The sequence below is a fragment of the Tachyglossus aculeatus genome, chromosome 12, assembly GCF_015852505.1.
Source record: "Tachyglossus aculeatus isolate mTacAcu1 chromosome 12, mTacAcu1.pri, whole genome shotgun sequence".
Classification (NCBI taxonomy): Eukaryota; Metazoa; Chordata; class Mammalia; order Monotremata; family Tachyglossidae; genus Tachyglossus; species Tachyglossus aculeatus.
The window spans coordinates 20854763-20870209 of record NC_052077.1 but is presented as its reverse complement, the minus strand read 5'-3'; the positions used below and the strand labels follow the sequence as shown (position 1 = coordinate 20870209).

Here is a 15447-nt window from a genome sequence, read left to right as displayed (position 1 = left end):
CAAGGTCACACAGCAGACAAGTGGTGGAGCCGGGACTAGAACCCAGGTCCCCTGGCTTTCAGGCCTGTGATTGTTTCATTAGGCCACACTGCTTCTGCTATGTAGTTATTACATCGATCAATCAGTTTTATTGATTGAACACTTCCTATGTGCCAGACACTTTACTAAGCACTTGGGAAAGTACATTACGACATGGTTCCAGCTCAGGGGAAAGCCCTGCTCTCTAAGGGACTCCAGGGAACCAGTAAGAAAACAACAAATGAAGTTTCTTGTGGCTGAGCTCTTAGGGCATTTCCCGCCTCTCCTTAAACCTGTCTTGTAGCTATTACTATCTCTTCAACCATTCACCTCCTTTCCTCTTGACTTATGAAATAGTAAATATATTTTGGATAAGTATGGCATATAGATCTTACGTGCTGTGTGATTTAGAAATTCGTCAAGCAATGAACTTAGCTAAAGTTCTAGAGTAATTGAGCTCTGTTTTAAAGGTAATGAGCATGTGAACTGATGCCTCTCCAAAGACAGGCAGGTTTTAGAGATAAAACTAAGTCCCAGCCTTCACATTACTGTGCATTTCCTAAACTGAGTTAATGAGTCCAAATATCCTCTCAAGTTACTGAGGCTGCACTGGGATGGTGGGGAGCTGGGACAACAGGCAGAAAGAATCTCTCCAGAGTGAGAAGGGGAATGAAGGCCATGAGAGCCCCAGGTTATAGTATTGTAATAATTATGGTATTTAAGTGCTTACTATGTACCAGGCACTGTTCTAAACACCGGGGTGAATACAAGCAAATTTATTTGGACACAGTCCCTGGAGCTCACAGTTTCAATCCCCATTTTTACAGGTGAGGTAACTGAGGCAGAGAAAAATGAAGTGATTTGCCCAAGATCACAGTGCCGGCAAGTGGCAGAGGCAGGATTAGAACCCATGATCTTCTGATCCCGGGCCCGTGCTCTATCCACCAGGCACATCCAAAGCTCCCAATGATTGGGACTCTGTCCAGCCCTCCTGAAGCTCCCCCACAAAGACCGTCTCCTGACGTTTCTAGCCCTGGAGGCTGAGCTGTTGGAAACCAACAACCTTTCTGTTAAAATATTAGATATGTTTTATTGTTTGTAAATTTCTCAGGAGGAGGAATTGTATCTTTTGCGTCACAAGTTCCCATAAATATGTATGCCATAAATGTTACTAAAGCAGTTTAAAAATTACAGTAGAGTATTGGGTAAAACTAGAGTGAATATGAAACCTAGAAACAAGCATTTCTTACATTAGGAAGCATGGTTGATCGTTAAGGGATTGATGGAAAAGGTTTCAGTGAGGATTCACTTTCACTTGGTTAAATCCAGGATGATTTTTTTTGCTCTGGGACTGGTTTTGTGATCAGCTCTCTCCAGATATATAGAAGATAAGGAGTTCAATGCCCATCCTATTCTGACCTTTGAAAATTTCAAGCTACGGAACTATTTTTTTTTCCATAAAAATTGTGCTTGAAGCTAGATTGGAAGCAATGATCACTGTCCCCTCCTAACCTTGCGTGGTTCTGATTCCATTTGAGCAACTGTTTGTGGAACTATAGTAGCCTTGGCAACCACACTTCAAACTTCTTCAACAAATTCTGGAGTCACTAGGTCTACTGGAACAAAGTAAACAGCAAACTCTTGGGGGAGCCAAGAGGAATTTTTGCCCTGAAGAGCCAGGCATGAACAGCCAGTAGGGTTGCTTTGTCTAGCTCATACACACAGCCTTTTTGCATTCACAGTGTCACCTCTACAACTCTGAGACTGCTCGGAACTGGTAACCATTTACCTTTGAATGGGAATAGAGTACAAACTAGATGGAGCAAGGAAACAGAATTTTTGCCTGTTTTGGGGTGGGTATGAGGGATGGGGGTTAGAAAATGTTACCTTAATCGTGGTACAGGAGCATTTGTGCCTTTTCCAGGCCCATCCAATCCTTGTGAGGATTAGCCAACTCATCTGGAAACAGGTGGCCATGCCGCCAATCCGCCATCAGGGCAGCCTGAAATAAGGTATCAGGAGATTCTATTTCTGGTTCTCTTTCTGATTTTCTAGTTTAGAAGTATGGACTGGAGTGGGGAGAGAGAGGAAACAAGGAGGTCAGTGCTTAGTAAATACCAATGAACTTTTTTAATGGTATTTGTTAAGCACTTACTATGTTCCAGGCACTATACTAAGCGCTGGGATAGATACAGACTAATCAAGATGGACCCAGTCCATATCCCGCATGGGGCTCACAGTCTTAATGCCCATTTTTCAGATAAGCTAGCTGAAGCACAGATAAATTAACTGACTTTATCAAGGTCTCACAGCAGACAAGTGGCAGAGAAGGAATTAAAACCAAGATCAGTCTGACTTCTAGGCCTGTGCTCTTTCCTCTAGGCCATGCTGCTTCTCATTGACAGTGATATTGCTCATCTTTCTCACAATCTCTCCATCATGCTGAGAACACCTAGAGTTCTGAACCTGTTACCCTATGAAAGATAATTGCAATGACTGCCTGTAAATATTTACTCTCATTTTCAAATACTTAGACTGTGTTTGCAAAATATGCAATTTTCACTTACTCAGAATTGTCTTGGCACTAGGGATTTTGTGACTCATAAAAATTACATTAATATTACTTCCAAAAGTAGAGAAATTGTAAATATACAAATAAGCCTATTATATTAAAGCAGGGCAGTTGTCAGATATTCCTGGACAGGCCCAGGAGTCTCTTCTGATTAATTAACATCTTGCTACTTCCTCAGTGTGTATCAGAAGCTCCAGGGAAAAAGGACCAGGAAGCTTTGAGGAGGAGTGATCAGGGGTCAAGTAGAGACCAGAAGAGTAGGGCTCTCCTGTTGGCCTGCATGACTTTCCTCCCCCAAATACCAGAACAGCTGACTTTGATCATCTCTCCTGCAATCCTTTGTTGCTGCAAGTCAGAGATATAAAAATTTGTCCCTTTCTGGCTTCCACCACTTCCTCTGCCTCAACTTGTCTTCTCTGGAGCCATTCATGGTGTCCCTTTTAAATTACATAATGAATTTTACCTTTTACAGTGGATTCGCTGTCTAGCTTATGTCTTGAAATATAGTTAAGTGAATAAAATAATTTCCCCTTTAGATGAAATTTCAGATGACTCTGACAATCTCTGCCTTTAGTCTTTATAATTATCATCGTTCTTAGATAAGGAGTTTTATTTGGAAAAAAGATCAATTCTTGTATTATAACTTGGTCCTAAACGTTAATGGAATTGACATATTGAAATTGACTGCTAAGTTCTGCAGTGACTACAAGGATACTTGGTGTGTAAGCCAATGCCTTGTACAGTGCCTGGCACATAGTAAATGCTTAACAAATACCATAAAAAAGGCAGTGATTGTAGGGAAAATGAGCCTACCTCTTGGTAACTATCACCTCTCCTTGTTCAGGACTCGATCAAACAAAGCGTAGGCCTGGAGATGGAGCAACTTGAGGCCCAACAGATGATGTACCCATGAAATCATATGTAGCACAACATAATGACATCACACAGTGTAGTTAGAATATGGGCCTTGGAGTCAGAAGGGCCTGAGTTCTAATCCCAGCTCTGCCACTTGTCTATTGTGTGACCTTGGGCAAATCACTTTACTTATCTGCCTCGGTTACCTCAACTGTATAATGTGGATTAATAATAATAATGATAATGGCATTTGTTAAGCTCTTACTATGTGCCAAACACTGTTCTAAGTGCTGGGGGGATACGAGGGAATCAGGTTGTCCCACATGGGGCTCACAGTCTTAATCCCCATTTTACAGATGAGGTAACTGAGGCACAGAGAAGTTAAGAAGTCTTGCCCAAAGTCACACAGCTGACAAGTGGCAGAGCCGGGATTATTACCCATGACCTCTGACTCCGAAGCCCGGGCTCTTTCCACCCAGTTCACACTGCTTCTCAAGACTGTGAGCCCCATGTGGGACAGGGACTGTGTCCAACCTGAATTGCTTGTATTCACCCCAGTGCTTAGTACAGTGCCTGACCCATGGTAAGTGCTTAACAAATTCCCCCTACCCATCCCCCCCGCCTTACCTCCTTCCCCTCCCCACAGCACCTGTGTATATGTATATATGTTTGTACGTACTTATTACTCTATTTTATTTGTACATATTTATTCCATTTATTTTATTTTGTTAATATGTTTTGTTCTGTCTCCCCTGTCTAGACTGTGAGCCCACTGTTGGGTAGGGACCGTCCCTATATGTTGCCAACTTGTGCTTGCCAAGCGCTTAGTACAGTGCTCTGCACACAGTAAGTGCTCAATAAATACGATTGAATGAATGAATGAACAAATACCACTATTTACTATTATTATTAGCTCTCCTTCTCACCTCCCTTTCCCTAAGCCTAAGCTCCTCTGTTTCTTCCCCTCCCCATTTTTTCCTCCACTGGACTCCCACACCTCAGCAGTTATCAAAAAGCCAAAATGGAGGCTTGTGCTCACAAACAGGGTGGAGAAGATGTCATTGAATCCTAATGATCTCCTATTAGGATTCATTGCTCGTCCACTGTCAATTCTAAGGGTGAGCCAACAGGAGAGTTGGGGAGTAGGTCTTGTCATATTTCATTGCTAACGATGGTACATTTTTATTGATTGGTGTCTGGTTCAAGAGTTGGGGATGAGGACTTTATATCAACAACTTGTAACAACAGAGCTCAAAGTCACCTGGGTCTGGTCAGACAGTTCAGGGCCCAGCCAGCAGCAACTCATGTGGTGAGAGTGTGGGATAAAACGAGGCACTAGCTTTTCCATCAGTCTCCGTTCTGTGGCTCTGAAGTTCTTGCCACACCCCCTCAGCGAGAACCTCCGCACTCACCCCTGACAGGTTATACAGGAACCAGGGATTGTGAAATCAATCAATCAATCAATCGTATTTATTGAGCGCTTACTATGTGCAGAGCACTGTACTAAGCGCTTGGGAAGTACAAATTGGCATCACATAGAGACAGTCCCTACCCAACAGTGGGCTCACAGTCTAAAAATCTCAATTTGGAGATAACCATTTCCCCGATCTCCTACAGCTGGGATGGGGAAGAAGCTGTTGGCCAACATTCTCAGCTTTAGACCTGGTTTCTAATTTGGGTTTTGTAACTTTTGTTGGCTGGGTGACCTTGGGCAAATCACTTAACTTCTCTGTGGCTCAATAACCTCATCTGTAAATGGGGATTAATATTGTGAAAGGAGGCAGGGGGTACCTTAGAGCCTTACTTTATCTCCATGCAGACTCTTGTCAGAGGCTGCCAATCATCTTGCCCGACTAAAGCTGGTTTCATCCTTCTTTTTGTGGCCTTTCCTCTCTTTTCCATCATCATCCCCTTTATCAGGCAGCATGTAGGCACAGCCTCCCTCATCCCTGAAACTGTATTCAGCCGGGCGGATATGGATGACAACGGTAGCTCCAAGGCAGCACCAGGGCAACAGTGCTACAGTTGACAATTTGTCGAGAAATGACACATGCAACAGCCAGAAGCTGAACCTTTGATCTCAGAAGTTCTCGCTCAATAATTTTATCTGGATTTTTTAAGGACCTAGATTAGATATTTAAGAAGGCCAAGGATTATTAAATAGAGGCTACAATATCTGAGAAAATGTTTCAACTTAAAAAAATTTTGGGGATTGTTTTCTGTTGTGTGAATGTAAGTTATTGTGCGGGCAGCAATGATATGACATGCTGGAAAATGAAATGATTCATTTCAAGTGTTTTATCCTAATGAGCTAAATTTTAATCAGTAGGTTTTCTATTCCCAGCTGGGTTATTGGCTCTGTCTCTGAACTTGGCAAGTTCAACTTGTCTGCTGGTGCTGCAGTGAATCTGGTTGCAAAATTGTAAAGATGGACCAGTAAAAGTGACATCATACCCTAGGTGATGACACGATCACAAACAGCTGAATCAACATGTCCATTTGTTTCTTTAAATAAAAAAGAGCAGAGTTTAATTTAGTGCATCATGAAAATGGATAGAAAGACCTTCGTTTCCTGCCCATACAGGATACTGGGAAAGGAATGAAATGATGTTCAGGGGCTGGAAGGGTGAGGAAGCAGAGGAGTGTGTACTTGAGTCAATCCTCTTTCTTCAGGCCATGGAGGGAAATCTCAATTTGGAGATACCCATTTCCCTGGCCTCCTACAGCTGGGAGGGGGAAGAAGCTGTTGGCCAACATTCTCAGCTTTAGACCTGGTTTCTAATTTGGGTTTTGTAACTTTTGTTGGCTGGGTGACCTTGGGCAAATCACTTAACTTCTCTGTGGCTCAATAACCTCATCTGTAAATGGGAATTAATACTGTGTGCCCCACATTTACTTTGTATCTACCCCAGCACATAGGATAGTGCCTGGCACACAGTAAGCACATTACAAATATCATTAAAAAAACCCCAAATTTAAAAAAAAAACCTTTCAGAACACTGGGAAGTTGGGGCAGCTGCTATGACTATAACTGTGGCCCCAACTGTAACTGTTGGCTTTGAACACCAATAGATCAAAATGCTGCTGTTCTAGCCAAAGTGCTTTATCCCTCTCATTATATGTAATGTGATTCTTTCCTTTTATATTTTTGGTTTCATCCTTCCTTTTGTGGCCTTTCCTCTCCTCCATTATCCTTACATTGTGATTACTTCGAGGATTAAGGACTGTATCTAATTTTCACCTGCATATTTTTTCGCCAGCACTTAGATCAGTGCTTGACAAAAAGTAGGCATTTAGAAAATTTGTTTACTGCTATTTGTCCTCTGGATTTTTAGGGTGTGGCCTTTCTGAGAACTGAGGCACTGAGAGAAGAAATGACCTAGCTAAAGCCACAGTGTTAATCAGTGGCAGAGCTGGAACTAGAATCTTTCTGACACTGAGTCTTAGTTCTTTTGAACCATACAGCTTTCCAAAAGGAAAAAGAAGCAAATTGATCTTACAAGGCATACTAATTTTCAGTTTGCTCTTATTTTTGTTGCACTCATGAATTCAGACTTAAGGTGTTGCTGAGGCAAAGTTGTAGAATGAAAAGCACAACAAAGTCATTATGCATTAGTTTGATTCTTTGTCCTGTGAAACCCCATTGTGACCTTACACTTTCTTAAAACTTGGCAAATCAAGCTCCATAGAGGATAATATTGATAATAATGATGCTCACAATTTGAAGATGGTGATGAGTTAAGTCTTTGAAATGAGACATAGTTGTTCTTAAGGTAAAATCCAGGATAGCATTTCAATGTCTAATGGAAAATTAATTAAAATTTATTAAATTAAAACCAACTCTGTAGTCATTAGCAAAGCATTACCAATCAATCGATGGTACTTAATGAGTGCTTACTGTGGAGTCTTCTAGACTGTGAGCCCACTGTTGGGTAGGGACCGTCTCTATATGTTGCCAACTTGTACTTTCCAAGTGCTTAATACAGTGCTCTGCACACAGTAAGTGCTCAATAAATACAATTGATTGGTTGATTGATAGAGCATTGTACTAAGGGCTTGGGAGAACCCAACAGAGTTAGTAGACATAAACCCTGCCCATAAGGAGCTGCAATTCACAAGAAGTAATTTTAGGGCAAGAAACAGATATCTTGAATATAAATTTAGTGATTTGTCATGATAATTTAAAAAAGCTGCTATTGGAAGGATTCATATTTTCCACTATCCCTAGCAATTGGAAAGGAATTCATAAATCATATTTATTGAGCATCTCCTCTCTCAGCACTTTACTGAGTGCTTTGGAGAGTACAATAGAATTAGTGGACATGATTAGGAGTTTATCATCTAGCAGGGGAGACTATAATAAATTAGAGGTATGATGAAGTAATAGAGTAAAAAGGTAGGTATTTAATTGCCAGGGAACTCAAGTGCTCTGTTGGCATGGAACTACTGAAGTGTCATTTGTGGGGAGCTCTGAAATCTTCTAGGAGGCCTTGCCTATTTAATTTAAGGACTTAGAAGATGGGGAGAACAGTTGTCTGTTGGATGTGAGGGGCAGGGAGTTTTGGACAGGAGAGAAAGCATGAGCAAGGAGGTTGTCCCATGGGTGATAATGCACTTGGATCTGTACTCTTTGAGCACATATGTACAAAGAAATAAGTTATATTAGTTCTCTCTCTCCCTGTAGGCTAAGTTCTTTGTGGGCCGGGAATGAGTCTACCATTATGTTGTACTCTCCCAAGCCCTTAGTAGAGGGTTATACGCATGGTTAATGCTCAGTAAATACTGCTACCGCTCCCAGAGAGGTGTAGTATAGAGACCACGGAGAGAGCAGCTTGCTTCATGTCAGGCAACTTTGGTTCCACTGCCTCCTGGAAGAGCTCAACACATGATCCTCAGCCCAGGAACTAAAGTGAGCAGTTTACCTGGGTGGGGTTCCCTAAATTTCAGACCTGAGCTCTTTCTACTAAGCCCTACTCTGTCTGCCCTTCTGCTCTTTAGCACATCCATCTATCTTTTTGAAATGTGATACACCATATTCATGTAGATGTATTAGTTGAGCATTGCTAATGAAAATGGAATTAGTGAACTACCACTTTTGGGGTAATTCTAAAATCAGTTGAAGGAATCCTCAAACCTACTGTTTAAGTTAATTCCATCTTGCAGGCAAAGGACAAAGATTGTAGGAGTTAGTGATGGAAGCACAATGTAGGTGGAGTCCATTTTATAACTGGAAAATTAAACACAAATAAAGATCTCATTCAAGAACTTGGTGGTAAAATCTAGCACTGTGACAGCACAAGACAAATGACTGAATCCCAAATAATTCCTATTTCATTTTTGTAATTTGTCTCTAACTTTCTCTTGCTCTCCCTATATATATGTATGGATATATAGTTAACTATATGAGGATATATAGATGTATATATATGTACATATATAAAACCATATATAGATTATTATTCTATTACAAGTAGAATATTTCTATTATTCTTTTAGAAATTCACAACATGATTTTACTCTTACATTATAGTTCATAGTGTTTTTTTCTCCTGGAAACTCTTACAATTTCTACTACAAAGTGAACAACCAGTTTTATTTTATTAAATTTAACAACGAAGTAGAATAATCAGGGATCATATCTACAGATAGTTACCTTGCTCTAGGATTACAACTTGAGACTCTTATTTTGTACAGTTGTATTGAGTTTCTTTTATCTGAAGAAGAAGAGTGGCTGTGGTTTCCTAATGAGCACTTTGATTTCTGTTAATAAGCTATTCAAATGTATAAAAGAACAATTACGTTTACTCAGCCTTAGGCTAAATTATTTTAATCATGTAGAAGTAGCTCCTAATAAAGTCATTTTATTCTATTTTGATTTTATTTTGTGCAGTGTGTGTTGCTCACATTTTATTTCTGAACACAAATACGCACCAAGCCAACGTAATGTAGAATTTTCTACTTCTCACTTTATGCAGACAGGGCTGACTGCATGCCAGGGTCGGGTGGTACAATATAGAAGCAGGTGGTTTCTTTGTCATTCCACCTTAACATAACATCATTTTTAGAATTGTGGCTTTTGTGATCCTGGAACTCCAATCCTATGCAAACTTTCTCTACTGTCTTCCCCACTGCAAGCACTTGCTAGCTCAAGTTTTGGCCAGCATTTTGTGGCTGATAGCTATGAAGAGAACCTTTTCATAGGGGAAGCAGTGTGGCTCAGTGGAAAGAGCACCGGCTTGGGAGTCGGGGGCATGGGTTCTAATCCCTGCCCCCTGACCACTGCCCCAATCTACTTGTTGGCTGTGTGACTTTGGGCAAATCACTTAGCCTCTCTGTGCCTCAGTTACCTCATTTGTAAAATGGGGATTAAGATTGTGAGCCCCACGTGGATCACCTTGTATCCCCCAGCGCATAGAACAGTGCTTTGCACATAGTAAGTGCTTAACAAATACCATTATTTGTTACTCTCCTTCCCCTCTCCATCCCCCCATCTTACCTCCTTCCCTTCCCCACGGCACCTGTATATATGTTTGTACATATTTATTACTCATTTATTTATTTATTTATTTAACTTGTACATATCTATTCTATCTTTTAGACTGTGAGCCCACTGTTGGGTAGGGACTGTCTCTATATGTTGCCAATTTGTACTTCCCAAGCGCTTAGTACAGTGCTCTGCACATAGTAAGCGCTCAATAAATATGATTGATGATGATGATGATGATTCTATTTATTTTATTTTGTTAATATGTTTGGTTTTGTTCTGTCTCCTCCTTCTAGACTGTGAGCCCACTGTTGGGTAGGGACTGTCTCTACATGTTGCCAACTTGTACTTCCCAAGTGCTTAGTAAAGTGCTCTGTACACAGTAAGTGCTCAATAAATACGATTGATTGATTAATTGATTATTATTAATAATAATATTATGTACCCACAATGACTGCTACCTAGCACTCATCAATTGTATTTATTGAGAGCTTAGTATGTGCAGGCCACTCTACTAAGCATTTGGGAGAGTACAAATCATGTCTTTATTTTGAATTGGTTGCTACCCATTTTAAGGCTGCTTCCAATTTCCTTCCTGCAAGCAAAGGAAAATGATCATATTTAGAATAGGATATACCAGACAGCAAATGACTCTGAGAAGACTGTACAAAGCAGACGCTCTATGTTCCTTGGATGCCATAGACTCTGGTGTAAATTAAAATAATCAGAAGTCTTCAGTCTCTAAACTCCATTTTCCTGTACTATAACAAAGAGCAAAACTCTGTTCTTGAATCCACAGGACCAGAGTAAAATGTTTTGCATACCATCTTCAGCAACGGATGCTAACCTTGTTGGCTTCTTTTGCTGTGGTTTTTTTCTGTGGTATTTGTTAAGCACTTTCTATGTGCCAGACACTTTATTAAGTGCTGAGTAGTTATAAATTAATCAGGTTGGACACAGCCCATGTTCCTCATGGGGCTCACAGTCTTAATTCCCAGATGAGGTAACTGAGGCATAGAGAAATGAAGTGACTTGCTCAAGGTCACACTGCAGGTAAGTGGTAGAGCTGGGATTAGAACCCAGGTCCTTCTGACTCCCAAGCCTGTGCTCTAACCACTAGACCACACTGAATTTGATGCTCATTTGGGGTCTAGCTACATACTCCACAATGGGGTCTGCAATGTATTGTTTTTATCTATATCTAGCTCTTCTTGGAATGAGATATGGCTCTCGCCTCAATTTATGAGAAAATAAGCATAAATAGTTCAATGATTATGCTTCCATTTAATTTTAGTCAATAACATTTAATAAATCATTTGAAAGTCTTATAATACAAATGTACCCCGCAATGCGGGTGTATTATTCAAATGTGGTTGTATCATTGATGGTTGTATCCTGGACTATATTGTCCCATAGGTTTACATGTTGTTATAAATTGCAATCTCTCCCAGACCCTCTGGAAAAAATCCTTTGTGAAGTATCCTAGGACATAAAGCATCACTAAATTATTATTTATACTCTGTTAGAATAGAAGTATAACATCATAACATTAAATTAGTTGTAGTAAAATTGAGTCTTCGCCGGATGCTGTAAAAATAGAAGATTTTTTTATGGTATTAAGCACTTTCTATGTGCCAGGTACTGTACTATGCACTTGGGTGGATACAAGCTAATCAGGTTGGACACAATCTATGTCCCACATGGGGCTCACAGTCTTAATTCTCATTTTACAATGAAATAACCGAGGCCCAGAGAAGTTAAGTGACTTACCCATGGTCACACAGCAGGTAAGTGGTGGATCCAGGATTAGAACCCAGGTCTTTCTGACTCTCAAGGCCATGTTCTATCTACTAGGCCATGTTGCTTGTCAGGCTGTTCTTCTGTGGTAGTGGTTTTTCATCTTTAGCAAATAATTTGTTCATTTCAGATTGACCAACAGCCTTCTTCCTGTCTTCATAAAATTCCCTGTAGAAAGCCAATTTCTTCTGAACCCATCTTCACGTATTTGAATCCCCATCTCTTTCAGGGTCTTTGATCATTTTTGTAAATTCATCTGCTTTCTTTATGAAAATTCAAGTTTTCTTGATTGTCAAGATTTCTTAATCCCGCACTTTAAACTGCAACTGCATGTGTTTTGAGAAACTGAAGTGGTGCATTGCATTCTCAAAATTTAAAGGGATTTTCACTCCTTCTAGTTTAACTGGGTCTGATTCAGGGTACTCTTTAATCAGAAAACCCCACAGACAGTGTTTAGTCACCTTCAACAATCTTCCAGCAGAAACTATTGACCACAAAATTGGGTGAGAGCATGAATGGCTCTATGAATACTATAACCAGTTTTGGCAAAATAAATTAAGCGTAGGCCCTCCTGAGAGTGTAAAAAATCAAAACAGATGTCCTATGTCTGTAGGCAGCTCAAAATATTTACCTTTACCTTTCAATCGTTAAAGAGGCAGCATTCTGTGTCACTTTGCGTGTGTGATCAAGAGTTGTATTTAGGAACAATTCCAAGAGCAGCAGCATCAATAATTCTTGAATCATATAAGCAACTGCTCCTAAATGTTGATGATGGTTCTTCAGAAGAGTGCGTACACACACACACACACACACACACACACACACACACACACACACACACACACACACACACACACACACAGTGCAATGATTTTGAACTGCTTTTCAGAACCAACATATCACTTTGGTTTGATAACTAGCCTTAAACCAAAGTTTGGTACCAAACTGGGAAAGAGATATTTTGTGTGAATATATTTCACATCTCAAAATATTTCAGGATAAATTTCAGTTGTCTGAATGTCCAAAGCCATATAAGAATAGGATTCTGAATAATCGTTGGGGAATTTAAAGACTAATTTCTTTGTTTTATGCCAAGCCTCTCTTTCTCAATATTGTTCGCCTTTAGTACAAGAACGAACTACCACACTGTCTTGAAAAAGATCAGCATATTTCTTGGCTTCAGTGCATTTTATTCAGTTTCACGTAATTCATTTTCTGATGTTTTCACCATTTTAACTGTTTATATAATGTTCTAAATGCCTCAGCAGGAATCACTTTGTAAGTAAAGTTATTATTCTTTATTACTATTATATTATGATAATTATTTCTATTTAAGGCATGTGTGATTAATAGCGGAGAGAATTCACTTCTGCAATAGTACCATTGTAATCTGTGAAAATCACAAGAAAACAGTCATAACATCCTGCAATTACCATTTTAGGCATAACTGCATGCATAAATATGAGGCTCTCAATAACAAGATCTTCAAAACCCATTTACAACTACTACAGTGTTTAGACAATAAGGTGATTTTACTTTTTATGTTGAAGCATTTGTACTAGAGAAATATCTTATTTAAAATGACTCCCATGAAATTCTTTTTTTAAGCCCATAGAATCAAAGTATACTCTTTACTTTTTAACCAAGGCAAAGGCTTGAGGTTTGGGGTTGCATTTCTTGAAACAGAAGATGAAAAAACTCAATTAAAAGTTGAGTTAGAATTTGAGATGGGCAAAATGTGAAATGGTTTTGATTCTATTGGAACCATAGTCATAGAGTACATTTTTTTTTTTATTCACAGCTCTAAGGGAAATAGGATGTTTAACATTCAAATTTTCTACCATATAACCATTCCCGACTAAAATTCACAATTCTCTCTTCCATTTAAGTAATTATGGTCTTAGGAGCAAGATTGAGAGGAATAAAATGAGAGGCTAAAAAAAGACCTGGAGACTGCAGAGAGACTCAAAAACAACATTGCAAAAGCATCATAAAATACTAGAAAGAGAAATTGGTGGTAGGACTTAAAAGCATCCCTTTAGGGAGTGGACAAGTATGCTCACTGTCTGTGAATACCCATTGATGGCATTTATTGAGTGCTTATTGTGTACAGAGCACTGTACTAAGCGGTTGGTGAGTGTACAACAGAGTTGGTAGACGCGTTCCCTGCCCACAATGAGCTTACAGTCTAGTGGGGAAGACAGACATTAATATAAATAAATTATAATATATAATTTATATGTATACACAAGTGCTGTGACAGATCCAAGTGCACAGACAGTGCAGAAAAAAGAGGGAGAGAGGAAAAGAGGGCTTAACCCAAGAAAGCCTCCTGTAGGAGATGAGAATTAAATAAGACTTTGAAGGTGGGAAGAGTGGTGGATGGCATATGTGAAGGGGGAGAGAGTTTCAGTCCAGAAGGAAGATATGAGAAAGAGGCCGGAAGCAAGATAAACAAAATCATGGCAGAGTTAGGTAGGGGATACTCTAAGCATGTTTGAATTCGGGGGGAAGAAGCATTTGCAAAGTGAGTGGTTGTAGATAGCAGTCAAAGAAGGAAGGGGATGTTTAAGTTGTGAAGGGATGGGGGTCAGAAGTGCAGTTGGAGGGAGTTAGCTTTGAGAGAAGGCTAGAGAACTTTTTTTGAGATACTTCAGGGAATATTGGGAGAGTTAAAAAGGGAGGAGGTGGGGTCTGGAGAGGAGCAGGGGGATTTTAAGTGATCTCACCTGCTGATTTCAGTTTTGTTAAAAATGTGCCCAGATCATTAAGGAAAACAAATCATGGGTCAGGGGGACAGGGCCTCTGTGTAGGTTTACACACACTCACTAATACGTTACCAATATCAGTTTTTCCATCAGAGATTTTTGATATTTGTACTCTGTATTCTATATATTATTTTTGTTATTATGTTATACAATTTTTAGTAATCACGAGTTTCATGGCTCTGTATCACCCTACCTGCCACTGGAAGTAATCCACGCTCTTACATCCCATCTCCAGCACTCCCATCTCATTGTGATTTGCACCTTTGCGTCATCAGTACACCTTGACTTTACCTGAAATCTTCAACAGTTATCATAACTTACATGAAAGTGAAGTTACAGTATGTCTTCTTTTACAGTAGTAAAGCGATTAGTATTTTAAAGAGAAGTGGATATGATTTCCCAGACAATTTATTTTTAAGTTCTGTGTAATGCAGGCTTAGAAAGCTTATTTTTGATTGTCACAAGACTACTCAAATTTCATCCAGTGTGACCTTAGTAGTGGAGGCTCTCAGCCCCTTTGCCCTACAAGCCTGTGGTTTTACTGAGTTGCCAACTTCAGCTGGAAACCTAATGACCACAGTTAGTGAGGGGAATCTATTCATAGAGTTGCTCTTCACAACCTATTGGTCACACACAATTTGTTAGGCATTATCCAAACTCATATGCCTGATCCAGGCCTGCAGCTCTTACTTTAATTAGATATTTTTAGTCAAGTGGTTTTCCTCTCTATGTTACCATACCTGGTAAAGAGTGAGGGCCTTGCTTTAACCACATGCTGTGGCTCCAGTTTGCGATTTCAATGGGGAAGAATTGCCACCTCACCTATAGTGGAAAGGGCACATGCCCAATGTGCTTGCCTGTCTTCCCTCATTAGATCACAATCATGTATTTTAATATAATTGTATTCTTCTAAGGGCCTAGTGCAGTACTCTGTGCATAGTTATTATGATGAT

The 15447-nt window shown here is 39.8% G+C and overlaps 1 protein-coding gene across 2 annotated transcripts in view; it reads left to right on the top strand.

Annotated features, from left to right (window-relative positions):
* The first annotated feature begins 1648 nt into the window (after positions 1-1648).
* Positions 1649-15447, top strand: part of IQCM (IQ motif containing M) — a 269935-nt gene continuing 256136 nt past the window's right edge. For both annotated transcript variants that reach the window (XM_038755208.1, XM_038755200.1), the window contains exon 1: positions 1649-1795. The gene's annotated coding sequence lies outside the window, so the exon portion shown is untranslated. The remainder of the gene's footprint in view (positions 1796-15447) is intronic.